The sequence below is a fragment of the Pseudophryne corroboree genome, chromosome 3 (assembly GCF_028390025.1).
Source record: "Pseudophryne corroboree isolate aPseCor3 chromosome 3, aPseCor3.hap2, whole genome shotgun sequence".
In the NCBI taxonomy this organism is placed as follows: Eukaryota; Metazoa; Chordata; class Amphibia; order Anura; family Myobatrachidae; genus Pseudophryne; species Pseudophryne corroboree.
This window is the reverse complement of record NC_086446.1, coordinates 112,696,063-112,713,137: the sequence shown is the minus strand read 5'-3', so window position 1 is coordinate 112,713,137 and position 17,075 is coordinate 112,696,063. Positions and strand designations below refer to the sequence as shown.

Sequence of the window (17,075 nt, the reverse complement as noted above, 5' to 3'; positions counted from 1 at the left end):
CTTTCTGGTTTCTGTTAGAACTTTTCTACTTCTAACTACTGGTTCATAAATGAATACATTTTAAAATGGAATGCATCAACAGAACGGTGTTGGCAGTATAAAATTATCTACAGCACCTTGCATTCCCAGGTGGTCTCCCATCCAAGTACTAACCAGGCCCAACACTGCTTAGCTTCCAAGATCAGATGAGCTTGGGCGTATCCAATGTGGTGTGGCTGTAGATGAACTTTGTGGTTTCTATTAGAACTTTTCTACTTCTAACTACTGGTTCATAAATGAATACGTTTTAAAATGGAATGCATCAACAGAACGGTGTTGGCAGTATAAAATTATCTACAGCACCTTGTATTCCCAGGTGGACTCCCATCCAAGTACTAACCAGGCCCAACACTGCTTAGCTTCCAAGATCAGATGAGATTGGGCGTATCCAGTGTGGTGTGGCTGTAGATGAGCTTTGTGGTTTCTGTTAGAACTTTTCTACTTCTAACTACTGGTTCATAAATGAATATGTTTTAAAATGGAATGCATCAACAGAACGGTGTTGGTAGTATAAAAATATCTACAGCACCTTGTATTAACAGGCGGACTCCCATCCAAGTACTAATCATGCCCAACACTGCTTAGCTTCCAAGGTCAGATGAGATTGGGCGTATCCAGTGTGGTGTGGCTGTAGATGAGTTTTGTGGTTTCTGTTAGAACTTTTCTACTTCTAACTACTGGTTCATAAATGAATACGTTTGAAAATGGAATGCATCAACAGAACGGTGTTGGCAGTATAAAAATATCTACAGCACCTTGTATTCCCAGGTGGTCTCCCACCCAAGTACTAACCAGGCCCAACACTGCTTAGCTTCCAAGATCAGATGATATTGGGCGTATCCAGTGTGGTGTGGCTGTAGATGAGCTTTGTTGTTTCTGTCAGAACTTTTCTACTACTAACTACTGGTTCATAAATGAATACGTTTGAAAATGGAATGCATCAACAGAACGGTGTTGGCAGTATAAAAATATCTACAGCACCTTGTATTCCCAGGTAGTCTCCCATCTAAGTACTAACCAGGCCCAACACTGCTTAGCTTCCAAGATCAGATGAGATTGGGCGTATCCAATGTGGTGTGGCTGTAGATGAACTTTGTGGTTTCTGTTAGAACTTTTCTACTTCTAACTACTGGTTCATAAATGAATACGTTTTAAAATGGAATGCATCAACAGAACGGTGTTGGCAGTATAAAATTATCTACAGCACCTTGTATTCCCAGGTGGACTCCCATCCAAGTACTAACCAGGCCCAACACTGCTTAGCTTCCAAGATCAGATGAGATTGGGCATATCCAGTGTGGTGTGGCTGTAGAAGAGCTTTATGGTTTCTGTTAGTACTTTTCTACTTCCAACTACTGGTTCATAAATGAATACGTTTGAAAATGGAATGCATCAACAGAACGGTGTTTGTAGTATAAAAATATCTACAGCACCTTGTATTCCCAGGTGGTCTCCCATCCAAGTACTAACCAGGCCCAACACTGCTTAGCTTCCAAGATCAGATGAGATTGGGCGTATCCAGTGTGGTGCTGCTGTAGATGAAATTTCTGATTTCTGTTAGAACTTTTCTACTTATAAATACTGGTTCATAAATGAACACGTTTTAAAATGGAATGCATCAACAGAACGGTGTTGGTAGTATAAAAATATCTACAGCACCTTGTATTCCCAGGTGGTCTCCCATCCAAGTACTAACCAGGCCCAACACTGCTTAGCTTCCAAGATCAGATGAGATTGGGCGTATCCAGTGTGGTGTGGCTGTAGATGAGCATTGTGGTTTCTGTTAGAACTTTTCTACTTCTAACTACTGGTTCATAAATGAATACGTTTTAAAATGGAATGCATCAACAGAACGGTGTTGGTAGTATAAAAATATCTACAGCACCTTGTATTCCCAGGTGGACTCCCATCCAAGTACTAACCAGGCCCAACACTGCTTAGCTTCCAAGGTCAGATGAGATTGGGCGTATCCAGTGTGGTGTGGCTGTAGATGAGTTTTGTGGTTTCTGTTAGAACTTTTCTACTTCTAACTACTGGTTCATAAATGAATACGTTTTAAAATGGAATGCATCAACAGAACGGTGTTGGCAGTATAAAAATATCTACAGCACCTTGTATTCCCAGGTGGTCTCCCACCCAAGTACTAACCAGGCCCAACACTGCTTAGCTTCCAAGATCAGATGAGATTGGGCGTATCCAGTGTGGTGTTGCTGTAGATGAGCTTTGTTGTTTTTGTTAGAACTTTTCTACTACTAACTACTGGTTCATAAATGAATACGTTTGAAAATGGAATGCATCAACAGAACGGTGTTGGCAGTATAAAAATATCTACAGCACCTTGTATTCCCAGGTAGTCTCCCATCCAAGTACTAACCAGGCCCAACACTGCTTAGCTTCCAAGATCAGATGAGATTGGGCGTATCCAGTGTGGTGTTGCTGTAGATGAACTTTCTGGTTTCTGTTAGAACTTTTCTACTTCTAACTACTGGTTCATAAATGAATAAGTTTTAAAATGGAATGCATCAACAGAACGGTGTTGGCAGTATAAAATTATCTACAGCACCTAGTATTCCCAGGTGGTCTCCCATCCAAGTACTAACCAGGCCCAACACTGCTTAACTTCCAAGATCAGATGAGATTGGGCGTATCCAGTGTGGTGTGGCTGTAGAAGAGCTTTATGGTTTCTGTTAGTACTTTTCTACTTCTAACTATTGGTTCATAAATGAATAAGTTTGAAAATGGAATGCATCAACAGAACGGTGTAGGTAGTATAAAAATTTCTACAGCACCTTGTATTTCCAGGTGGTCTCCCATCCAAGTACTAACCAGGCCCAACACTGCTTAGCTTCCTAGATCAGATGAGATTGGGCGTATCCAGTGTGGTGTGGCTGTAGATGAGCTTTGTGGTTTCTGTTAGAACTTTTCTACTTCTAACTACTGGTTCATAAATGAATACGTTTGAAAATGGAATGCATCAACAGAACGGTGTTGGTAGTATAAAAATATCTACAGCACCTTGTATTCCCAGGTGGTCTCCCATCCAAGTACTAACCAGTCCCAACACTGTTTAGCTTCCAAGATCAGATGAGATTGGGCGTATCCAGAGTGGTGTTGCTGTAGATGAACTTTCTGGTTTCTGTTAGAACTTTTCTACTTCTAACTACTGGTTCATAAATGAATACGTTTTAAAATGGAATGCATCAACAGAACGGTGTTGGTAGTATAAAAATATCTACAGCACCTTGTATTCCCAGGTGGTCTCCCATCCAAGTATTAACCAGGCCCAACACTGCTTAGCTTCCTAGATCAGATGAGATTGGGCGTATCCAGTGTGGTGTGGCTGTAGATGAGCTTTGTGGTTTCTGTTAGAACTTTTCTACTTCTAACTACTGGTTCATAAATGAATACGTTTTAAAATGGAATGCATCAACAGAACGGTGTTGGTAGTATAAAAATATCTACAGCACCTTGTATTCCCAGGTGGACTCCCATCCAAGTACTAATCAGGCCCAACACTGCTTAGCTTCCAAGGTCAGATGAGATTGGGCGTATCCAGTGTGGTGTGGCTGTAGATGAGTTTTGTGGTTTCTGTTAGAACTTTTCTACTTCTAACTACTGGTTCATAAATATATACGTTTGAAAATGGAATGCATCAACAGAACGGTGTTGGCAGTATAAAAATATCTACAGCACCTTGTATACCCAGGTGGTCTCCCACCCAAGTACTAACCAGGCCCAACACTGCTTAGCTTCCAAGATCAGATGATATTGGGCGTATCCAGTGTGGTGTGGCTGTAGATGAGCTTTGTTGTTTCTGTCAGAACTTTTCTACTACTAACTACTGGTTCATAAATGAATACGTTTGAAAATGGAATGCATCAACAGAACGGTGTTGGCAGTATAAAAATATCTACAGCACCTTGTATTCCCAGGTAGTCTCCCATCCAAGTACTAACCAGGCCCAACACTGCTTAGCTTCCAAGATCAGATGAGATTGGGCGTATCCAATGTGGTGTGGCTGTAGATGAACTTTGTGGTTTCTGTTAGAACTTTTCTACTTCTAACTACTGGTTCATAAATGAATACGTTTTAAAATGGAATGCATCAACAGAACGGTGTTGGCAGTATAAAATTATCTACAGCACCTTGTATTCCCAGGTGGACTCCCATCCAAGTACTAACCAGGCCCAACACTGCTTAGCTTCCAAGATCAGATGAGATTGGGCATATCCAGTGTGGTGTGGCTGTAGAAGAGCTTTATGGTTTCTGTTAGTACTTTTCTACTTCCAACTACTGGTTCATAAATGAATACGTTTGAAAATGGAATGCATCAACAGAACGGTGTTTGTAGTATAAAAATATCTACAGCACCTTGTATTCCCAGGTGGTCTCCCATCCAAGTACTAACCAGGCCCAACACTGCTTAGCTTCCAAGATCAGATGAGATTGGGCGTATCCAGTGTGGTGCTGCTGTAGATGAAATTTCTGGTTTCTGTTAGAACTTTTCTACTTATAAATACTGGTTCATAAATGAACACGTTTTAAAATGGAATGCATCAACAGAACGGTGTTGGTAGTATAAAAATATCTACAGCACCTTGTATTCCCAGGTGGTCTCCCATCCAAGTACTAACCAGGCCCAACACTGCTTAGCTTCCAAGATCAGATGAGATTGGGCGTATCCAGTGTGGTGTGGCTGTAGATGAGCTTTGTGGTTTCTGTTAGAACTTTTCTACTTCTAACTACTGGTTCATAAATGAATACGTTTTAAAATGGAATGCATCAACAGAACGGTGTTGGTAGTATAAAAATATCTACAGCACCTTGTATTCCCAGGTGGACTCCCATCCAAGTACTAATCAGGCCCAACACTGCTTAGCTTCCAAGGTCAGATGAGATTGGGCGTATCCAGTGTGGTGTGGCTGTAGATGAGTTTCGTGGTTTCTGTTAGAACTTTTCTACTTCTAACTACTGGTTCATAAATGAATACGTTTTAAAATGGAATGCATCAACAGAACGGTGTTGGCAGTATAAAAATATCTACAGCACCTTGTATTCCCAGGTGGTCTCCCACCCAAGTACTAACCAGGCCCAACACTGCTTAGCTTCCAAGATCAGATGAGATTGGGCGTATCCAGTGTGGTGTTGCTGTAGATGAGCTTTGTTGTTTCTGTTAGAACTTTTCTACTACTAACTACTGGTTCATAAATGAATACGTTTGAAAATGGAATGCATCAACAGAACGGTGTTGGCAGTATAAAAATATCTACAGCACCTTGTATTCCCAGGTAGTCTCCCATCCAAGTACTAACCAGGCCCAACACTGCTTAGCTTCCAAGATCAGATGAGATTGGGCGTATCCAATGTGGTGTGGCTGTAGATGAACTTTGTGGTTTCTGTTAGAACTTTTCTACTTCTAACTACTGGTTCATAAATGAATACGTTTTAAAATGGAATGCATCAACAGAACGGTGTTGGCAGTATAAAATTATCTACAGCACCTTGTATTCCCAGGTGGACTCCCATCCAAGTACTAACCAGGCCCAACACTGCTTAGCTTCCAAGATCAGATGAGATTGGGCATATCCAGTGAGGTGTGGCTGTAGATGAGCTTTGCAGTTTCTGTTAGAACTTTTCTACTTCTAACTACTGGTTCATAAATGAATACATTTGAAAATGGAATGCATCAACAGAACGGTGTTGGCAGTTTAAATATATCTACAGCACCTTGTATTCCCAGGTGGTCTCCCATCCAAGTACTAAATAGGTCCAACACTGCTTAGCTTCCAAGATCAGATGCGATTGGGCGTATCCAGTGTGGTGTTGCTGTAGATGAACTTTCTGGTTTCTGTTAGAACTTTTCTACTTCTAACTATTGGTTCATAAATGAATAAGTTTGAAAATGGAATGCATCAACAGAACGGTGTTGGTAGTATAAAAATTTCTACAGCACCTTGTATTCCCAGGTGGTCTCCCATCCAAGTACTAACCAGGCCCAACACTGCTTAGCTTCCAAGATCAGATGAGATTGGGCGTATCCAGTGTGGTGTGGCTGTAGATGAACTTTGTGGTTTCTGAAGGAACTTTTCTACTTCTAACTACTGGTTCATAAATTAATACGTTTTAAAATGGAATGCATCAACAGAACGGTGTTGGCAGTATAAAAATATCTACAGCACCTTGTATTCCCAGGTGGACTCCCATCCAAGTACTAACCAGTCCCAACACTGCTTAGCTTCCAAGATCAGATGAGATTGGGCGTATCCAGTGTGGTGTGGCTGTAGATGAGCTTTGTGGTTTCTGTTAGAACTTTTCTACTACTAACTACTGGTTCATAAATGAATACGTTTGAAAATGGAATGCATCAACAGAACGGTGTTGGCAGTATAAAATTATCTACAGCACCTTGTATTCCCAGGTGGACTCCCATCCAAGTACTAACCAGTCCCAACACTGCTTAGCTTCCAAGATCAGATGAGATTGGGCGTATCCAGTGTGGTGTAGCTGTAGAAGAGCTTTATGGTTTCTGTTAGAACTTTTCTACTTCTAACTACTGGTTCATAAATGAATACGTTTGAAAATGGAATGCATCAACAGAACGGTGTTGGTAGTATAAAAATATCTACAGCACCTTGTATTCCCAGGTGGTCTCCCATCCAAGTACTAACCAGACCCAACACTGCTTAGCTTCCAAGATCAGATGAGATTGGGCGTATCCAGTGTGGTGTGGCTGTAGAAGAGCTTTATGGTTTCTGTTAGTACTTTTCTACTTCTAACTACTGGTTCATAAATGAATACGTTTGAAAATGGAATGCATCAACAGAACGGTGTTGGTAGTATAAAAATATCTACAGCACCTTGTATTCCCAGGTGGTCTCCCATCCAAGTACTAACCAGGCCCAACACTGCTTAGCTTCCAAGATCAGATGAGATTGGGCGTATCCAGTGCAGTGTGGCTGTAGATAAGCTTTATGTTTTCTGTTAGAACTTTTCTACTTCTAACTACTGGTTCATAAATGAATACATTTGAAAATGGAATGCATCAACAGAACGGTGTTGGCAGTATAAAATTATCTACAGCACCTTGTATTCCCAGGTGGTCTCCCATCCAAGTACTAACCAAGCCCAACACTGCTTAGCTTCCAAGATCAGGTGAGATTGGACGTATCCAGTATGGTGTGGCTGTAGATGAGCTTTGTGGTTTCTGTTAGAACTTTTCTACTTCTAACTACTGGTTCATAAATGAATACGTTTGAAAATGGAATGCATCAACAGAACAGTGTTGGCAGTATAAAAATATCTACAGCACCTATGTATTCTCAGGTGGTCTCCCATCCAAGTACTGACCAGGACCAACACTGCTTAGTTTCCAAGATCAGATGAGATTGGGCATATCCAGTGTGGTGTGGCTGTAGAAGAGCTTTATGGTTTCTGTTAGTACTTTTCTAATTCTAACTACTGGTTCATAAATGAATACGTTTGAAAATGGAATGCATCAACAGAACGGTGTTGGCAGTATAAAATTATCTACAGCACCTTGTATTCCCAGGTGGTCTCCCATCCAAGTACTAACCAGGCCCAGCACTGCTTAGCTTCCAAGATCAGAGGAGATTGGGCGTATCCAGTGTGGTGTTGCTGTAGATGAACTTTCTGGTTTCTGTTAGAACTTTTCTACTTCTAACTACTGGTTCATAAATGAATACATTTTAAAATGGAATGCATCAACAGAACGGTGTTGGCAGTATAAAATTATCTACAGCACCTTGTATTCCCAGGTGGTCTCCCACCCAAGTACTAACCAGGCCCAACACTGCTTAGCTTCCAAGATCAGATGAGATTGGGCATATCCAGTGTGGTGTGGCTGTAGATGAGCTTTGTGGTTTCTGTTAGAACTTTTCTACTTCTAACTACTGTTTCATAAATGAATACGTTTGAAAATGGAATGCATCAACAGAACGGTGTTGGCAGTATAAAAATATCTACAGCACCTTGTATTCCCAGGTGGTCTCCCATCCAAGTACTAACCAGGCCCAACACTGTTTAGCTTCCAAGATCAGATGAGATTGGGCGTATCCAGTGTGGTGTGGCTGTAGATGAACTTTGGGGTTTCTGAAGGAACTTTTCTACTTCTAACTACTGGTTCATAAATTAATACGTTTGAAAATGGAATGCATCAACAGAACGGTGTTGGCAGTATAAAAAATATCTACAGCACCTTGTATTCCCAGGTGGTCTCCCATCCAAGTACTAACCAAGCCCAACACTGCTTAGCTTCCAAGATCAGGTGAGATTGGGCGTATCCAGTATGGTGTGGCTGTAGATGAGCTTTGTGGTTTCTGTTAGAACTTTTCTACTTCTAACTACTGGTTCATAAATGAATACGTTTGAAAATGGAATGCATCAACAGAACAGTGTTGGCAGTATAAAAATATCTACAGCACCTATGTATTCCCAGGTGGTCTCCCATCCAAGTACTGACCAAGACCAACACTGCTTAGTTTCCAAGATCAGATGAGATTGGGCATATCCAGTGTGGTGTGGCTGTAGAAGAGCTTTATGGTTTCTGTTAGTACTTTTCTACTTCTAACTACTGGTTCATAAATGAATACGTTTGAAAATGGAATACATCAACAGAACGGTGTTGGTAGTATAAAAATATCTACAGCACCTTGTATTCCCAGGTGGTATCCCATCCAAGTACTAACCAGGCCCAACACTGCTTAGCTTCCAAGATCAGATGAGATTGGGCGTATCCAATGTGGTGTTGCTGTAGATGAACTTTCTGGTTTCTGTTAGAACTTTTCTACTTCTATCTACTGGTTCATAAATGAATACATTTTAAAATGGAATGCATCAACAGAACGGTGTTGGCAGTATAAAATTATCTACAGCACCTTGTATTCCCAGGTGGTCTCCCATCCAAGTACTAACCAGGCCCAACACTGCTTAGCTTCCAAGATCAGATGAGATTGGGCATATCCAGTCTGGTGTGGCTGTACATGAGCTTTGTGGTTTCTGTTAGAACTTTTCTACTTCTAACTACTGTTTCATAAATGAATACGTTTGAAAATGGAATGCATCAACAGAACGGTGTTGGCAGTATAAAAATATCTACAGCACCTTGTATTCCCAGGTCGTCTCCCATCCAAGTACTAACCAGGCCCAACACTGCTTAGCTTCCAAGATCAGATGAGATTGGGCGTATCCAGTGTGGTGTGGCTGTAGATGAACTTTGTAGTTTCTGAAGGAACTTTTCTACTTCTAACTACTGGTTCATAAATGAATACGTTTTAAAATGGAATGCATCAACAGAACGGTGTTGGCAGTATACAAATATCTACAGTACTTTGTATTCCCAGGTGGTCTCCCATCCAAGTACTAACCAGGCCCAACACTGCTTAGCTTCCAAGATCAGATGAGCTTGGGCGTATCCAATGTGGTGTGGCTGTAGATGAACTTTGTGGTTTCTGTTAGAACTTTTCTACTTCTAACTACTGGTTCATAAATGAATACGTTTGAAAATGGAATGCATCAACAGAACGGTGTTGGCAGTATAAAAATATCTACAGCACCTTGTATTCCCTGGTGGTCTCCCATTCAAGTACTAACCAGGCCCAACACTGCTTAGCTTCCAAGATCAGATGAGATTGGGCGTATCCAGTGTGGTGTGGCTGTAGATGAGCTTTGTGGTTTCTGTTAGAACTTTTCTACTACTAACTACTGGTTCATAAATGAATACGTTTGAAAATGGAATGTATCAACAGAACGGTGTTGGCAGTATAAAAATATCTACAGCACCTTGTATTCCCAGGTGGTCTCCCATCCAAGTACTAACCAGGCCCAACACTGCTTAGCTTCCAAGATCAGATGAGATTGGGCGTATCCAATGTGGTGTGTCTGTAGATGAACTTTGTGGTTTCTGTTAGAACTTTTCTACTTCTAACTACTGGTTCATAAATGAATACGTTTTAAAATGGAATGCATCAACAGAACGGTGTTGGCAGTATAAAATTATCTACAGCTCCTTGTATTCCCAGGTGGACTCCCATCCAAGTACTAACCAGGCCCAACACTGCTTAGCTTCCAAGATCAGATGAGATTGGGCATATCCAGTGTGGTGTGGCTGTAGAAGAGCTTTATGGTTTCTGTTAGTACTTTTCTACTTCTAACTACTGGTTCATAAATGAATACGTTTGAAAATAAAATGCATCAACAGAACGGTGTTGGTAGTATAAAATTATCTACAGCACCTTGTATTCCCAGGTGGTCTCCCATCCAAGTACTAACCAGGCCCAACACTGCTTAGCTTCCAAGATCAGATGAGATTGGGCGTTTCCAGTGTGGTGCTGCTGTATATGAACTTTCTGGTTTCTGTTAGAACTTTTCTACTTCTAACTACTGGTTCATAAATGAATACGTTTGAAAATGGAATGCATCAACAGAACGGTGTTGGTAGTATAAAAATATCTACAGCACCTTGTATTCCCAGGTGGTCTCCCATCCAAGTACTAACCAGGCCCAACACTGCTTAGCTTCCAAGATCAGATGAGATTGGGCGTATCCAATGTGGTGTGGCTGTAGATAAGCTTTATGGTTTCTGTTAGAACTTTTCTACTTCTAACTACTGGTTCATAAATGAATACGTTTTAAAATGGAATGCATCAACAGAACGGTGTTGGTAGTATAAAAATATCTACAGCACCTTGTATTCACAGGTGGTCTCCCATCCAAGTACTAACCAGGCCCAACACTGCTTAGCTTCCAAGATCAGATGAGATTGGGCGTATCCAGTGTGGTGTGGCTGTAGATGAGCTTTGTGGTTTCTGTTAGAACTTTTCTACTTCTAACTACTGGTTCATAAATGAATACGTTTGAAAATGGAATGCATCAACAGAACGGTGTTGGCAGTATAAAAATATCTACAGCACTTTGTTTTCCCAGGTGGTCTCCCATCCAAGTACTAACCAGGCCCAACACTGCTTAGCTTCCAAGATCAGATGAGATTGGGCGTATCCAGTGTGGTGTGGCTGTAGATGAGCTTTGTGGTTTCTGTTAGAACTTTTATACTTCTAACTACTGGTTCATAAATGAATACGTTTGAAAATGGAATGCATCAACAGAACGGTGTTGGCAGTATAAAAATATCTACAGCACCTTGTATTCCCAGGTGGTCTCCCATCCAAGTACTAACCAGGCCCAACACTGCTTAGCTTCCAAGATCAGATGAGATTGGGCGTATCCAGTGTGGTGCTGCTGTAGATGAACTTTCTGGTTTCTGTTAGAACTTTTCTACTTCTAACTACTGGTTCATAAATGAATACGTTTTAAAATGGAATGCATCAACAGAACGGTGTTGGCAGTATAAAATTATCTACAGCACCTTGTATTCCCAGGTGGTCTCCCATCCAAGTACTAACCAGGCCCAACACTGCTTAGCTTCCAAGATCAGATGAGATTGGGCATATCCAGTGTGGTGTGGCTGTAGAAGAGCTTTATGGTTTCTGTTAGTACTTTTCTACTTCTAACTACTGGTTCATAAATGAATAAGTTTGAAAATGGAATGCATCAACAGAACGGTGTTGGTAGTATAAAAATATCTACAGCACCTTGTATTCCCAGGTGGTCTCCCATCCAAGTACTAACCAGGCCAAACACTGCTTAGCTTCCTAGAGCAGATGAGATTGGGCGTATCCAGTGTGGTGTGGCTGTAGATGAGCTTTGAGGTTTCTGTTAGAACTTTTCTACAGTACTTCTAACTACTGGTTCATAAATGAATACGTTTGAAAATGGAATGCATCAACAGAACGGTGTTGGCAGTATAAAAATATCTACAACACCTTGTATTCCCAGGTGGTCTCCCATCCAAGTACTAACAAGGCCCAACACTGCTTAGCTTCCAAGATCAGACGAGATTGGGCGTATGCAGTGTGGTGTGACTGTAGATGAGCTTTGTGGTTTCTGTTAGAACTTTTCTACTTCTAACTACTGGTTCATAAATGAATACGTTTGAAAATGGAATGCATCAACAGAACGGTGTTAGCAGTATAAAAATATCTACAGCACTTTGTATTCCCAGGTGGTCTCCTATCCAAGTACTAACCAAGCCCAACACTGCTTAACTTCCAAGATCAGGTGAGATTGGGCGTATCCAGTATGGTGTGGCTGTAGATGAGCTTTGTGGTTTCTGTTAGAACTTTTCTACTTCTAACTACTGGTTCATAAATGAATACGTTTGAAAATGGAATGCATCAACAGAACAGTGTTGGCAGTATAAAAATATCTACAGCACCTTGTATTCCCAGGTGGTCTCCCATCCAAGTACTAACAAGGCCCAACACTGCTTAGCTTCCAAGAACAGACGAGATTGGGCGTATCCAGTGTGGTGTGGCTGTAGATGAGCTTTGTGGTTTCTGTTAGAACTTTTCTACTTCTAACTACTGGTTCATAAATGAATACGTTTGAAAATGGAATGCATCAACAGAACGGTGTTGGCAGTATAAAAATATCTACAGCACCTTGTATTCCCAGGTGGTCTCCCATCCAAGTACTAACCAAGCCCAACACTGCTTAGCTTCCAAGATCAGGTGAGATTGGACGTATCCAGTATGGTGTGGCTGTAGATGAGCTTTGTGGTTTCTGTTAGAACTTTTTTACTTCTAACTACTGGTTCATAAATGAATACGTTTGAAAATGGAATGCATCAACAGAACAGTGTTGGCAGTATAAAAATATCTACAGCACCTATGTATTCCCAGGTGGTCTCCCATCCAAGTACTGACCAGGACCAACACTGCTTAGTTTCCAAGATCAGATGAGATTGGGCATATCCAGTGTGGTGTGGCTGTAGAAGAGCTTTATGGTTTCTGTTAGTACTTTTCTACTTCTAACTACTGGTTCATAAATGAATACGTTTGAAAATGGAATGCATCAACAGAACGGTGTTGGTAGTATAAAAATATCTACAGCACCTTGTATTCCCAGGTGGTATCCCATCCAAGTACTAACCAGGCCGAACACTGCTTAGCTTCCAAGATCAGCTGAGATTGGGCGTATCCAGTGTGGTGTTGCTGTAGATGAACTTTCTGGTTTCTGTTAGAACTTTTCTACTTCTAACTACTGGTTCATAAATGAATACATTTTAAAATGGAATGCATCAACAGAACGGTGTTGGCAGTATAAAATTATCTACAGCACCTTGTATTCCCAGGTGGTCTCCCATCCAAGTACTAACCAGGCCCAACACTGCTTGGCTTCCAAGATCAGATGAGATTGGGCATATCCAGTGTGGTGTGGCTGTAGATGAGCTTTGTGGTTTCTGTTAGAACTTTTCTACTTCTAACTACTGTTTCATAAATGAATACGTTTGAAAATGGAATGCATCAACAGAACGGTGTTGGCAGTATAAAAATATCTACAGCACCTTGTATTCCCAGGTGGTCTCCCATCCAAGTACTAACCAGGCCCAACACTGCTTAGCTTCCAAGATCAGATGAGCTTGGGCGTATCCAATGTGGTGTGGCTGTAGATGAAGTTTGTGGTTTCTGTTAGAACTTTTCTACTTCTAACTACTGGTTCATAAATGAATACGTTTTAAAATGGAATGCATCAACAGAACGGTGTTGGCAGTATAAAATTATCTACAGCACCTTGTATTCCCAGGTGGACTCCCATCCAAGTACTAACCAGGCCCAACACTGCTTAGCTTCCAAGATCAGATGAGATTGGGCGTATCCAGTGTGGTGTGACTGTAGATGAGCTTTGTGGTTTCTGTTAGAACTTTTCTACTTCTAACTACGTGTTCATAAATGAATACGTTTGAAAATGGAATGCATCAACAGAACGGTGCAGGCAGTATAAAAATATCTACAGTACCTTGTATTCCCAGGTGGTCTCCCATTCAAGTACTAACCAGGCCCAACACTGCTTAGCTTCCAAGATCAGATGAGATTGGGCGTATCCAGTGTGGTGTGGCTGTAGATGAGCTTTGTGGTTTCTGTTAGAATTTTCTACTACTACTGTAACTACTGGTTAATAAATGAATACGTTTGAAAATGGAATGCATCAACAGAACGGTGTTGGCAGTATAAAAATATCTACAGCACCTTGTATACCCAGGTGGTCTCCCATCCAAGTACTAACCAGGCCCAACACTGCTTAGCTTCCAAGATCAGATGAGATTGGGCGTATCCAGTGTGGTGTGGCTGTAGATAAGCTTTATGGTTTCTGTTAGAACTTTTCTACTTCTAACTACTGGTTCATAAATGAATACGTTTTAAAATGGAATGCATCAACAGAACGGTGTTGGTAGTATAAAAATATCTACAGCACCTTGTATTCGCAGGTGGTCTCCCATCCAAGTACTAACCAGGCCCAACACTGCTTAGCTTCCAAGATCAGATGAGATTGGGCGTATCCAGTGTGGTGTGGCTGTAGATGAGCTTTGTGGTTTCTGTTAGAACTTTTCTACTTCTAACTACTGGTTCATAAATGAATACGTTTGAAAATGGAATGCATTAACAGAACGGTGTTGGCAGTATAAAAATATCTACAGCACCTTGTATTCCCAGGTGGTCTCCCATCTAATTACTAACCAAGCCCAACACTGCTTAGTTTCCAAGATCAGGTGAGATTGGGCGTATCCAGTGTGGTGCTGCTGTAGATGAACTTTCTGGTTTCTGTTAGAACTTTTCTACTTCTAACTACTGGTTCATAAATGAATACATTTTAAAATGGAATGCATCAACAGAACGGTGTTGGCAGTATAAAATTATCTACAGCACCTTGTATTCCCAGGTGGTCTCCCATCCAAGTACTAACCAGGCCCAACACTGCTTAGCTTCCAAGATCAGATGAGATTGGGCGTATCCAGTGTGGTGTGGCTGTAGATGAGCTTTGTGGTTTCTGTTAGAACTTTTCTACTTCTAACTACTGGTTCATAAATGAATACGTTTGAAAATGGAATGCATCAACAGAACGGTGTTGGCAGTATAAAAATATCTACAGCACCTTGTATTCCCAGGTGGTCTCCCATCCAAGTACTAACCAAGCCCAACACTGCTTAGCTTCCAAGATCAGGTGAGATTGGACGTATCCAGTATGGTGTGGCTGTAGATGAGCTTTGTGGTTTCTGTTAGAACTTTTTTACTTCTAACTACTGGTTCATAAATGAATACGTTTGAAAATGGAATGCATCAACAGAACAGTGTTGGCAGTATAAAAATATCTACAGCACCTATGTATTCCCAGGTGGTCTCCCATCCAAGTACTGACCAGGACCAACACTGCTTAGTTTCCAAGATCAGATGAGATTGGGCATATCCAGTGTGGTGTGGCTGTAGAAGAGCTTTATGGTTTCTGTTAGTACTTTTCTACTTCTAACTACTGGTTCATAAATGAATACGTTTGAAAATGGAATGCATCAACAGAACGGTGTTGGTAGTATAAAAATATCTACAGCACCTTGTATTCCCAGGTGGTATCCCATCCAAGTACTAACCAGGCCCAACACTGCTTAGCGTCCAAGATCAGATGAGATTGGGCGTATCCAATGTGGTGTGGCTGTAGATGAGCTTTGTGGTTTCTGTTAGAACTTTTCTACTTCTAACTACTGTTTCATAAATGAATACGTTTGAAAATGGAATGCATCAACAGAACGGTGTTGGCTGTATAAAAATATCTACAGCACCTTGTATTCCCAGGTGGTCTCCCATCCAAGTACTAACCAGGCCCAACACTGCTTAGCTTCCAAGATCAGATGAGCTTGGGCGTATCCAATGTGGTGTGGCTGTAGATGAACTTTGTGGTTTCTGTTAGAACTTTTCTACTTCTAACTACTGGTTCATAAATGAATACGTTTTAAAATGGAATGCATCAACAGAACTGTGTTGGCAGTATAAAATTATCTACAGCACCTTGTATTCCCAGGTGGACTCCCATCCAAGTACTAACCAGGCCCAACACTGCTTAGCTTCCAAGATCAGATGAGATTGGGCGTATCCAGTGTGGTGTGACTGTAGATGAGCTTTGTGGTTTCTGTTAGAACTTTTCTACTTCTAACTACGTGTTCATAAATGAATACGTTTGAAAATGGAATGCATCAACAGAACGGTGCTGGCAGTATAAAAATATCTACAGCACCTTGTATTCCCAGGTGGTCTCCCATTCAAGTACTAACCAGGCCAACACTGCTTAGCTTCCAAGATCAGATGAGATTGGGCGTATCCAGTGTGGTGTGGCTGTAGATGAGCTTTGTGGTTTCTGTTAGAATTTTCTACTACTACTGTAACTACTGGTTCATAAATGAATACGTTTGAAAATGGAATGCATCAACAGAACGGTGTTGGCAGTATAAAAATATCTACAGCACCTTGTATTCCCAGGTGGTCTCCCATCCAAGTACTAACCAGGCCCAACACTGCTTAGCTTCCAAGATCAGATGAGATTGGGCGTATCCAGTGTGGTGTGGCTGTAGATAAGCTTTATGGTTTCTGTTAGAACTTTTCTACTTCTAACTACTGGTTCATAAATGAATACGTTTTAAAATGGAATGCATCAACAGAACGGTGTTGGTAGTATAAAAATATATACAGCACCTTGTATTCGCAGGTGGTCTCCCATCCAAGTACTAACCAGGCCCAACACTGCTTAGCTTCCAAGATCAGATGAGATTGGGCGTATCCAGTGTGGTGTGGCTGTAGATGAGCTTTGTGGTTTCTGTTAGAACTTTTCTACTTCTAACTACTGGTTCATAAATGAATACGTTTTAAAATGGAATGCATCAACAGAACGGTGTTGGTAGTATAAAAATATCTACAGCACCTTGTATTCGCAGGTGGTCTCCCATCCAAGTACTAACCAGGCCCAACACTGCTTAGCTTCCAAGATCAGATGAGATTGGGCGTATCCAGTGTGGTGCTGCTGTAGATGAACTTTCTGGTTTCTGTTAGAACTTTTCTACTTCTAACTACTGGTTCATAAATGAATACATTTTAAAATGGAATGCATCAACAGAACGGTGTTGGCAGTATAAAATTATC

The 17,075-nt window shown here is 41.1% G+C and overlaps 57 non-coding genes and 19 pseudogenes across 57 annotated transcripts in view; all 76 read right to left on the bottom strand.

Annotated features, from left to right (window-relative positions):
• Nucleotides 1–104: 104 nt before the first annotated feature.
• Nucleotides 105–223, bottom strand: LOC134884754 (5S ribosomal RNA). Its single transcript, XR_010168890.1, has one exon. It is a non-coding gene; the product is annotated as a 5S ribosomal RNA (ribosomal RNA).
• Nucleotides 224–330: 107 nt separating this feature from the next.
• LOC135060267 (5S ribosomal RNA) lies at nucleotides 331–449 on the bottom strand. The gene has a single exon (XR_010246657.1). It is a non-coding gene; the product is annotated as a 5S ribosomal RNA (ribosomal RNA).
• Nucleotides 450–556: 107 nt separating this feature from the next.
• On the bottom strand, nucleotides 557–675 carry LOC134894395 (5S ribosomal RNA; annotated as a pseudogene).
• Nucleotides 676–782: 107 nt separating this feature from the next.
• Nucleotides 783–901, bottom strand: LOC135070316 (5S ribosomal RNA). The gene has a single exon (XR_010256484.1). It is a non-coding gene; the product is annotated as a 5S ribosomal RNA (ribosomal RNA).
• A 107-nt stretch (nucleotides 902–1,008) lies between these two features.
• On the bottom strand, nucleotides 1,009–1,127 carry LOC135068050 (5S ribosomal RNA). Its single transcript, XR_010254258.1, has one exon. It is a non-coding gene; the product is annotated as a 5S ribosomal RNA (ribosomal RNA).
• A 107-nt stretch (nucleotides 1,128–1,234) lies between these two features.
• LOC135069719 (5S ribosomal RNA) lies at nucleotides 1,235–1,353 on the bottom strand. The gene has a single exon (XR_010255903.1). It is a non-coding gene; the product is annotated as a 5S ribosomal RNA (ribosomal RNA).
• A 107-nt stretch (nucleotides 1,354–1,460) lies between these two features.
• On the bottom strand, nucleotides 1,461–1,579 carry LOC135066685 (5S ribosomal RNA). The gene has a single exon (XR_010252925.1). It is a non-coding gene; the product is annotated as a 5S ribosomal RNA (ribosomal RNA).
• A 107-nt stretch (nucleotides 1,580–1,686) lies between these two features.
• On the bottom strand, nucleotides 1,687–1,805 carry LOC135064853 (5S ribosomal RNA). The gene has a single exon (XR_010251151.1). It is a non-coding gene; the product is annotated as a 5S ribosomal RNA (ribosomal RNA).
• A 107-nt stretch (nucleotides 1,806–1,912) lies between these two features.
• On the bottom strand, nucleotides 1,913–2,031 carry LOC135062929 (5S ribosomal RNA). The gene has a single exon (XR_010249272.1). It is a non-coding gene; the product is annotated as a 5S ribosomal RNA (ribosomal RNA).
• A 107-nt stretch (nucleotides 2,032–2,138) lies between these two features.
• Nucleotides 2,139–2,257, bottom strand: LOC135061220 (5S ribosomal RNA). The gene has a single exon (XR_010247608.1). It is a non-coding gene; the product is annotated as a 5S ribosomal RNA (ribosomal RNA).
• Nucleotides 2,258–2,364: 107 nt separating this feature from the next.
• On the bottom strand, nucleotides 2,365–2,483 carry LOC135066972 (5S ribosomal RNA). The gene has a single exon (XR_010253204.1). It is a non-coding gene; the product is annotated as a 5S ribosomal RNA (ribosomal RNA).
• Nucleotides 2,484–2,590: 107 nt separating this feature from the next.
• Nucleotides 2,591–2,709, bottom strand: LOC134902092 (5S ribosomal RNA). The gene has a single exon (XR_010175567.1). It is a non-coding gene; the product is annotated as a 5S ribosomal RNA (ribosomal RNA).
• Nucleotides 2,710–2,816: 107 nt separating this feature from the next.
• LOC134890120 (5S ribosomal RNA) lies at nucleotides 2,817–2,935 on the bottom strand (annotated as a pseudogene).
• Nucleotides 2,936–3,042: 107 nt separating this feature from the next.
• On the bottom strand, nucleotides 3,043–3,161 carry LOC134890407 (5S ribosomal RNA; annotated as a pseudogene).
• Nucleotides 3,162–3,268: 107 nt separating this feature from the next.
• On the bottom strand, nucleotides 3,269–3,387 carry LOC134886067 (5S ribosomal RNA). Its single transcript, XR_010170163.1, has one exon. It is a non-coding gene; the product is annotated as a 5S ribosomal RNA (ribosomal RNA).
• A 107-nt stretch (nucleotides 3,388–3,494) lies between these two features.
• LOC135064615 (5S ribosomal RNA) lies at nucleotides 3,495–3,613 on the bottom strand. The gene has a single exon (XR_010250921.1). It is a non-coding gene; the product is annotated as a 5S ribosomal RNA (ribosomal RNA).
• Nucleotides 3,614–3,720: 107 nt separating this feature from the next.
• Nucleotides 3,721–3,839, bottom strand: LOC134889897 (5S ribosomal RNA; annotated as a pseudogene).
• Nucleotides 3,840–3,946: 107 nt separating this feature from the next.
• LOC135065807 (5S ribosomal RNA) lies at nucleotides 3,947–4,065 on the bottom strand. Its single transcript, XR_010252077.1, has one exon. It is a non-coding gene; the product is annotated as a 5S ribosomal RNA (ribosomal RNA).
• A 107-nt stretch (nucleotides 4,066–4,172) lies between these two features.
• Nucleotides 4,173–4,291, bottom strand: LOC135069718 (5S ribosomal RNA). Its single transcript, XR_010255901.1, has one exon. It is a non-coding gene; the product is annotated as a 5S ribosomal RNA (ribosomal RNA).
• Nucleotides 4,292–4,398: 107 nt separating this feature from the next.
• On the bottom strand, nucleotides 4,399–4,517 carry LOC135066684 (5S ribosomal RNA). Its single transcript, XR_010252924.1, has one exon. It is a non-coding gene; the product is annotated as a 5S ribosomal RNA (ribosomal RNA).
• A 107-nt stretch (nucleotides 4,518–4,624) lies between these two features.
• LOC135064841 (5S ribosomal RNA) lies at nucleotides 4,625–4,743 on the bottom strand. Its single transcript, XR_010251138.1, has one exon. It is a non-coding gene; the product is annotated as a 5S ribosomal RNA (ribosomal RNA).
• Nucleotides 4,744–4,850: 107 nt separating this feature from the next.
• On the bottom strand, nucleotides 4,851–4,969 carry LOC135064614 (5S ribosomal RNA). Its single transcript, XR_010250920.1, has one exon. It is a non-coding gene; the product is annotated as a 5S ribosomal RNA (ribosomal RNA).
• A 107-nt stretch (nucleotides 4,970–5,076) lies between these two features.
• On the bottom strand, nucleotides 5,077–5,195 carry LOC135061219 (5S ribosomal RNA). Its single transcript, XR_010247607.1, has one exon. It is a non-coding gene; the product is annotated as a 5S ribosomal RNA (ribosomal RNA).
• Nucleotides 5,196–5,302: 107 nt separating this feature from the next.
• Nucleotides 5,303–5,421, bottom strand: LOC135065806 (5S ribosomal RNA). The gene has a single exon (XR_010252076.1). It is a non-coding gene; the product is annotated as a 5S ribosomal RNA (ribosomal RNA).
• Nucleotides 5,422–5,528: 107 nt separating this feature from the next.
• Nucleotides 5,529–5,647, bottom strand: LOC135067057 (5S ribosomal RNA). The gene has a single exon (XR_010253285.1). It is a non-coding gene; the product is annotated as a 5S ribosomal RNA (ribosomal RNA).
• A 107-nt stretch (nucleotides 5,648–5,754) lies between these two features.
• Nucleotides 5,755–5,873, bottom strand: LOC134886865 (5S ribosomal RNA). Its single transcript, XR_010170941.1, has one exon. It is a non-coding gene; the product is annotated as a 5S ribosomal RNA (ribosomal RNA).
• A 107-nt stretch (nucleotides 5,874–5,980) lies between these two features.
• LOC135061137 (5S ribosomal RNA) lies at nucleotides 5,981–6,099 on the bottom strand. The gene has a single exon (XR_010247528.1). It is a non-coding gene; the product is annotated as a 5S ribosomal RNA (ribosomal RNA).
• A 107-nt stretch (nucleotides 6,100–6,206) lies between these two features.
• LOC134885502 (5S ribosomal RNA) lies at nucleotides 6,207–6,325 on the bottom strand. The gene has a single exon (XR_010169614.1). It is a non-coding gene; the product is annotated as a 5S ribosomal RNA (ribosomal RNA).
• Nucleotides 6,326–6,432: 107 nt separating this feature from the next.
• LOC134890842 (5S ribosomal RNA) lies at nucleotides 6,433–6,551 on the bottom strand (annotated as a pseudogene).
• Nucleotides 6,552–6,658: 107 nt separating this feature from the next.
• Nucleotides 6,659–6,777, bottom strand: LOC135067289 (5S ribosomal RNA). Its single transcript, XR_010253510.1, has one exon. It is a non-coding gene; the product is annotated as a 5S ribosomal RNA (ribosomal RNA).
• A 107-nt stretch (nucleotides 6,778–6,884) lies between these two features.
• LOC135061274 (5S ribosomal RNA) lies at nucleotides 6,885–7,003 on the bottom strand. The gene has a single exon (XR_010247661.1). It is a non-coding gene; the product is annotated as a 5S ribosomal RNA (ribosomal RNA).
• A 107-nt stretch (nucleotides 7,004–7,110) lies between these two features.
• LOC134889664 (5S ribosomal RNA) lies at nucleotides 7,111–7,229 on the bottom strand (annotated as a pseudogene).
• Nucleotides 7,230–7,336: 107 nt separating this feature from the next.
• LOC134892494 (5S ribosomal RNA) lies at nucleotides 7,337–7,456 on the bottom strand (annotated as a pseudogene).
• Nucleotides 7,457–7,563: 107 nt separating this feature from the next.
• LOC135069631 (5S ribosomal RNA) lies at nucleotides 7,564–7,682 on the bottom strand. Its single transcript, XR_010255809.1, has one exon. It is a non-coding gene; the product is annotated as a 5S ribosomal RNA (ribosomal RNA).
• Nucleotides 7,683–7,789: 107 nt separating this feature from the next.
• LOC135060927 (5S ribosomal RNA) lies at nucleotides 7,790–7,908 on the bottom strand. Its single transcript, XR_010247322.1, has one exon. It is a non-coding gene; the product is annotated as a 5S ribosomal RNA (ribosomal RNA).
• Nucleotides 7,909–8,015: 107 nt separating this feature from the next.
• Nucleotides 8,016–8,134, bottom strand: LOC134902007 (5S ribosomal RNA). Its single transcript, XR_010175483.1, has one exon. It is a non-coding gene; the product is annotated as a 5S ribosomal RNA (ribosomal RNA).
• Nucleotides 8,135–8,242: 108 nt separating this feature from the next.
• On the bottom strand, nucleotides 8,243–8,361 carry LOC134884651 (5S ribosomal RNA). Its single transcript, XR_010168790.1, has one exon. It is a non-coding gene; the product is annotated as a 5S ribosomal RNA (ribosomal RNA).
• Nucleotides 8,362–8,468: 107 nt separating this feature from the next.
• On the bottom strand, nucleotides 8,469–8,588 carry LOC134890221 (5S ribosomal RNA; annotated as a pseudogene).
• Nucleotides 8,589–8,695: 107 nt separating this feature from the next.
• LOC135068568 (5S ribosomal RNA) lies at nucleotides 8,696–8,814 on the bottom strand. The gene has a single exon (XR_010254764.1). It is a non-coding gene; the product is annotated as a 5S ribosomal RNA (ribosomal RNA).
• A 107-nt stretch (nucleotides 8,815–8,921) lies between these two features.
• On the bottom strand, nucleotides 8,922–9,040 carry LOC134889726 (5S ribosomal RNA; annotated as a pseudogene).
• A 107-nt stretch (nucleotides 9,041–9,147) lies between these two features.
• Nucleotides 9,148–9,266, bottom strand: LOC135067998 (5S ribosomal RNA). The gene has a single exon (XR_010254208.1). It is a non-coding gene; the product is annotated as a 5S ribosomal RNA (ribosomal RNA).
• A 107-nt stretch (nucleotides 9,267–9,373) lies between these two features.
• LOC134892000 (5S ribosomal RNA) lies at nucleotides 9,374–9,492 on the bottom strand (annotated as a pseudogene).
• Nucleotides 9,493–9,599: 107 nt separating this feature from the next.
• Nucleotides 9,600–9,718, bottom strand: LOC135063619 (5S ribosomal RNA). The gene has a single exon (XR_010249945.1). It is a non-coding gene; the product is annotated as a 5S ribosomal RNA (ribosomal RNA).
• Nucleotides 9,719–9,825: 107 nt separating this feature from the next.
• On the bottom strand, nucleotides 9,826–9,944 carry LOC135068675 (5S ribosomal RNA). Its single transcript, XR_010254870.1, has one exon. It is a non-coding gene; the product is annotated as a 5S ribosomal RNA (ribosomal RNA).
• Nucleotides 9,945–10,051: 107 nt separating this feature from the next.
• Nucleotides 10,052–10,170, bottom strand: LOC134887741 (5S ribosomal RNA; annotated as a pseudogene).
• Nucleotides 10,171–10,277: 107 nt separating this feature from the next.
• Nucleotides 10,278–10,396, bottom strand: LOC134884549 (5S ribosomal RNA). The gene has a single exon (XR_010168693.1). It is a non-coding gene; the product is annotated as a 5S ribosomal RNA (ribosomal RNA).
• Nucleotides 10,397–10,503: 107 nt separating this feature from the next.
• Nucleotides 10,504–10,622, bottom strand: LOC134902217 (5S ribosomal RNA). The gene has a single exon (XR_010175687.1). It is a non-coding gene; the product is annotated as a 5S ribosomal RNA (ribosomal RNA).
• Nucleotides 10,623–10,729: 107 nt separating this feature from the next.
• Nucleotides 10,730–10,848, bottom strand: LOC135060182 (5S ribosomal RNA). The gene has a single exon (XR_010246574.1). It is a non-coding gene; the product is annotated as a 5S ribosomal RNA (ribosomal RNA).
• A 107-nt stretch (nucleotides 10,849–10,955) lies between these two features.
• LOC135065800 (5S ribosomal RNA) lies at nucleotides 10,956–11,074 on the bottom strand. The gene has a single exon (XR_010252070.1). It is a non-coding gene; the product is annotated as a 5S ribosomal RNA (ribosomal RNA).
• A 107-nt stretch (nucleotides 11,075–11,181) lies between these two features.
• Nucleotides 11,182–11,300, bottom strand: LOC135066683 (5S ribosomal RNA). The gene has a single exon (XR_010252923.1). It is a non-coding gene; the product is annotated as a 5S ribosomal RNA (ribosomal RNA).
• Nucleotides 11,301–11,407: 107 nt separating this feature from the next.
• LOC135064399 (5S ribosomal RNA) lies at nucleotides 11,408–11,526 on the bottom strand. The gene has a single exon (XR_010250707.1). It is a non-coding gene; the product is annotated as a 5S ribosomal RNA (ribosomal RNA).
• Nucleotides 11,527–11,633: 107 nt separating this feature from the next.
• LOC134892438 (5S ribosomal RNA) lies at nucleotides 11,634–11,752 on the bottom strand (annotated as a pseudogene).
• A 112-nt stretch (nucleotides 11,753–11,864) lies between these two features.
• LOC135060889 (5S ribosomal RNA) lies at nucleotides 11,865–11,983 on the bottom strand. Its single transcript, XR_010247284.1, has one exon. It is a non-coding gene; the product is annotated as a 5S ribosomal RNA (ribosomal RNA).
• Nucleotides 11,984–12,090: 107 nt separating this feature from the next.
• On the bottom strand, nucleotides 12,091–12,209 carry LOC134887634 (5S ribosomal RNA; annotated as a pseudogene).
• A 107-nt stretch (nucleotides 12,210–12,316) lies between these two features.
• On the bottom strand, nucleotides 12,317–12,435 carry LOC135058336 (5S ribosomal RNA). The gene has a single exon (XR_010244766.1). It is a non-coding gene; the product is annotated as a 5S ribosomal RNA (ribosomal RNA).
• Nucleotides 12,436–12,542: 107 nt separating this feature from the next.
• LOC134889663 (5S ribosomal RNA) lies at nucleotides 12,543–12,661 on the bottom strand (annotated as a pseudogene).
• Nucleotides 12,662–12,768: 107 nt separating this feature from the next.
• LOC134891663 (5S ribosomal RNA) lies at nucleotides 12,769–12,888 on the bottom strand (annotated as a pseudogene).
• A 107-nt stretch (nucleotides 12,889–12,995) lies between these two features.
• Nucleotides 12,996–13,114, bottom strand: LOC134893479 (5S ribosomal RNA; annotated as a pseudogene).
• A 107-nt stretch (nucleotides 13,115–13,221) lies between these two features.
• LOC135065071 (5S ribosomal RNA) lies at nucleotides 13,222–13,340 on the bottom strand. The gene has a single exon (XR_010251362.1). It is a non-coding gene; the product is annotated as a 5S ribosomal RNA (ribosomal RNA).
• Nucleotides 13,341–13,447: 107 nt separating this feature from the next.
• On the bottom strand, nucleotides 13,448–13,566 carry LOC135068703 (5S ribosomal RNA). Its single transcript, XR_010254896.1, has one exon. It is a non-coding gene; the product is annotated as a 5S ribosomal RNA (ribosomal RNA).
• A 107-nt stretch (nucleotides 13,567–13,673) lies between these two features.
• On the bottom strand, nucleotides 13,674–13,792 carry LOC135062545 (5S ribosomal RNA). The gene has a single exon (XR_010248893.1). It is a non-coding gene; the product is annotated as a 5S ribosomal RNA (ribosomal RNA).
• Nucleotides 13,793–13,899: 107 nt separating this feature from the next.
• Nucleotides 13,900–14,018, bottom strand: LOC135064760 (5S ribosomal RNA). Its single transcript, XR_010251061.1, has one exon. It is a non-coding gene; the product is annotated as a 5S ribosomal RNA (ribosomal RNA).
• A 111-nt stretch (nucleotides 14,019–14,129) lies between these two features.
• On the bottom strand, nucleotides 14,130–14,248 carry LOC135064023 (5S ribosomal RNA). Its single transcript, XR_010250339.1, has one exon. It is a non-coding gene; the product is annotated as a 5S ribosomal RNA (ribosomal RNA).
• Nucleotides 14,249–14,355: 107 nt separating this feature from the next.
• Nucleotides 14,356–14,474, bottom strand: LOC135060335 (5S ribosomal RNA). Its single transcript, XR_010246730.1, has one exon. It is a non-coding gene; the product is annotated as a 5S ribosomal RNA (ribosomal RNA).
• A 107-nt stretch (nucleotides 14,475–14,581) lies between these two features.
• On the bottom strand, nucleotides 14,582–14,700 carry LOC134896100 (5S ribosomal RNA; annotated as a pseudogene).
• Nucleotides 14,701–14,807: 107 nt separating this feature from the next.
• LOC135064828 (5S ribosomal RNA) lies at nucleotides 14,808–14,926 on the bottom strand. Its single transcript, XR_010251127.1, has one exon. It is a non-coding gene; the product is annotated as a 5S ribosomal RNA (ribosomal RNA).
• A 107-nt stretch (nucleotides 14,927–15,033) lies between these two features.
• Nucleotides 15,034–15,152, bottom strand: LOC134889662 (5S ribosomal RNA; annotated as a pseudogene).
• A 107-nt stretch (nucleotides 15,153–15,259) lies between these two features.
• LOC134891662 (5S ribosomal RNA) lies at nucleotides 15,260–15,379 on the bottom strand (annotated as a pseudogene).
• A 107-nt stretch (nucleotides 15,380–15,486) lies between these two features.
• Nucleotides 15,487–15,605, bottom strand: LOC135069795 (5S ribosomal RNA). The gene has a single exon (XR_010255977.1). It is a non-coding gene; the product is annotated as a 5S ribosomal RNA (ribosomal RNA).
• A 107-nt stretch (nucleotides 15,606–15,712) lies between these two features.
• Nucleotides 15,713–15,831, bottom strand: LOC135068701 (5S ribosomal RNA). The gene has a single exon (XR_010254894.1). It is a non-coding gene; the product is annotated as a 5S ribosomal RNA (ribosomal RNA).
• Nucleotides 15,832–15,938: 107 nt separating this feature from the next.
• LOC135062544 (5S ribosomal RNA) lies at nucleotides 15,939–16,057 on the bottom strand. Its single transcript, XR_010248890.1, has one exon. It is a non-coding gene; the product is annotated as a 5S ribosomal RNA (ribosomal RNA).
• Nucleotides 16,058–16,164: 107 nt separating this feature from the next.
• On the bottom strand, nucleotides 16,165–16,282 carry LOC135067203 (5S ribosomal RNA). Its single transcript, XR_010253425.1, has one exon. It is a non-coding gene; the product is annotated as a 5S ribosomal RNA (ribosomal RNA).
• Nucleotides 16,283–16,393: 111 nt separating this feature from the next.
• Nucleotides 16,394–16,512, bottom strand: LOC135064815 (5S ribosomal RNA). Its single transcript, XR_010251115.1, has one exon. It is a non-coding gene; the product is annotated as a 5S ribosomal RNA (ribosomal RNA).
• A 107-nt stretch (nucleotides 16,513–16,619) lies between these two features.
• LOC135067482 (5S ribosomal RNA) lies at nucleotides 16,620–16,738 on the bottom strand. Its single transcript, XR_010253695.1, has one exon. It is a non-coding gene; the product is annotated as a 5S ribosomal RNA (ribosomal RNA).
• Nucleotides 16,739–16,845: 107 nt separating this feature from the next.
• LOC134884428 (5S ribosomal RNA) lies at nucleotides 16,846–16,964 on the bottom strand. The gene has a single exon (XR_010168576.1). It is a non-coding gene; the product is annotated as a 5S ribosomal RNA (ribosomal RNA).
• Nucleotides 16,965–17,071: 107 nt separating this feature from the next.
• LOC135064397 (5S ribosomal RNA) overlaps nucleotides 17,072–17,075 on the bottom strand; it is a 119-nt gene continuing 115 nt past the window's right edge. The window contains exon 1 of the ribosomal RNA XR_010250705.1: nucleotides 17,072–17,075. This exon is cut by the window's right edge and continues 115 nt beyond it. This is a non-coding gene — a ribosomal RNA (5S ribosomal RNA).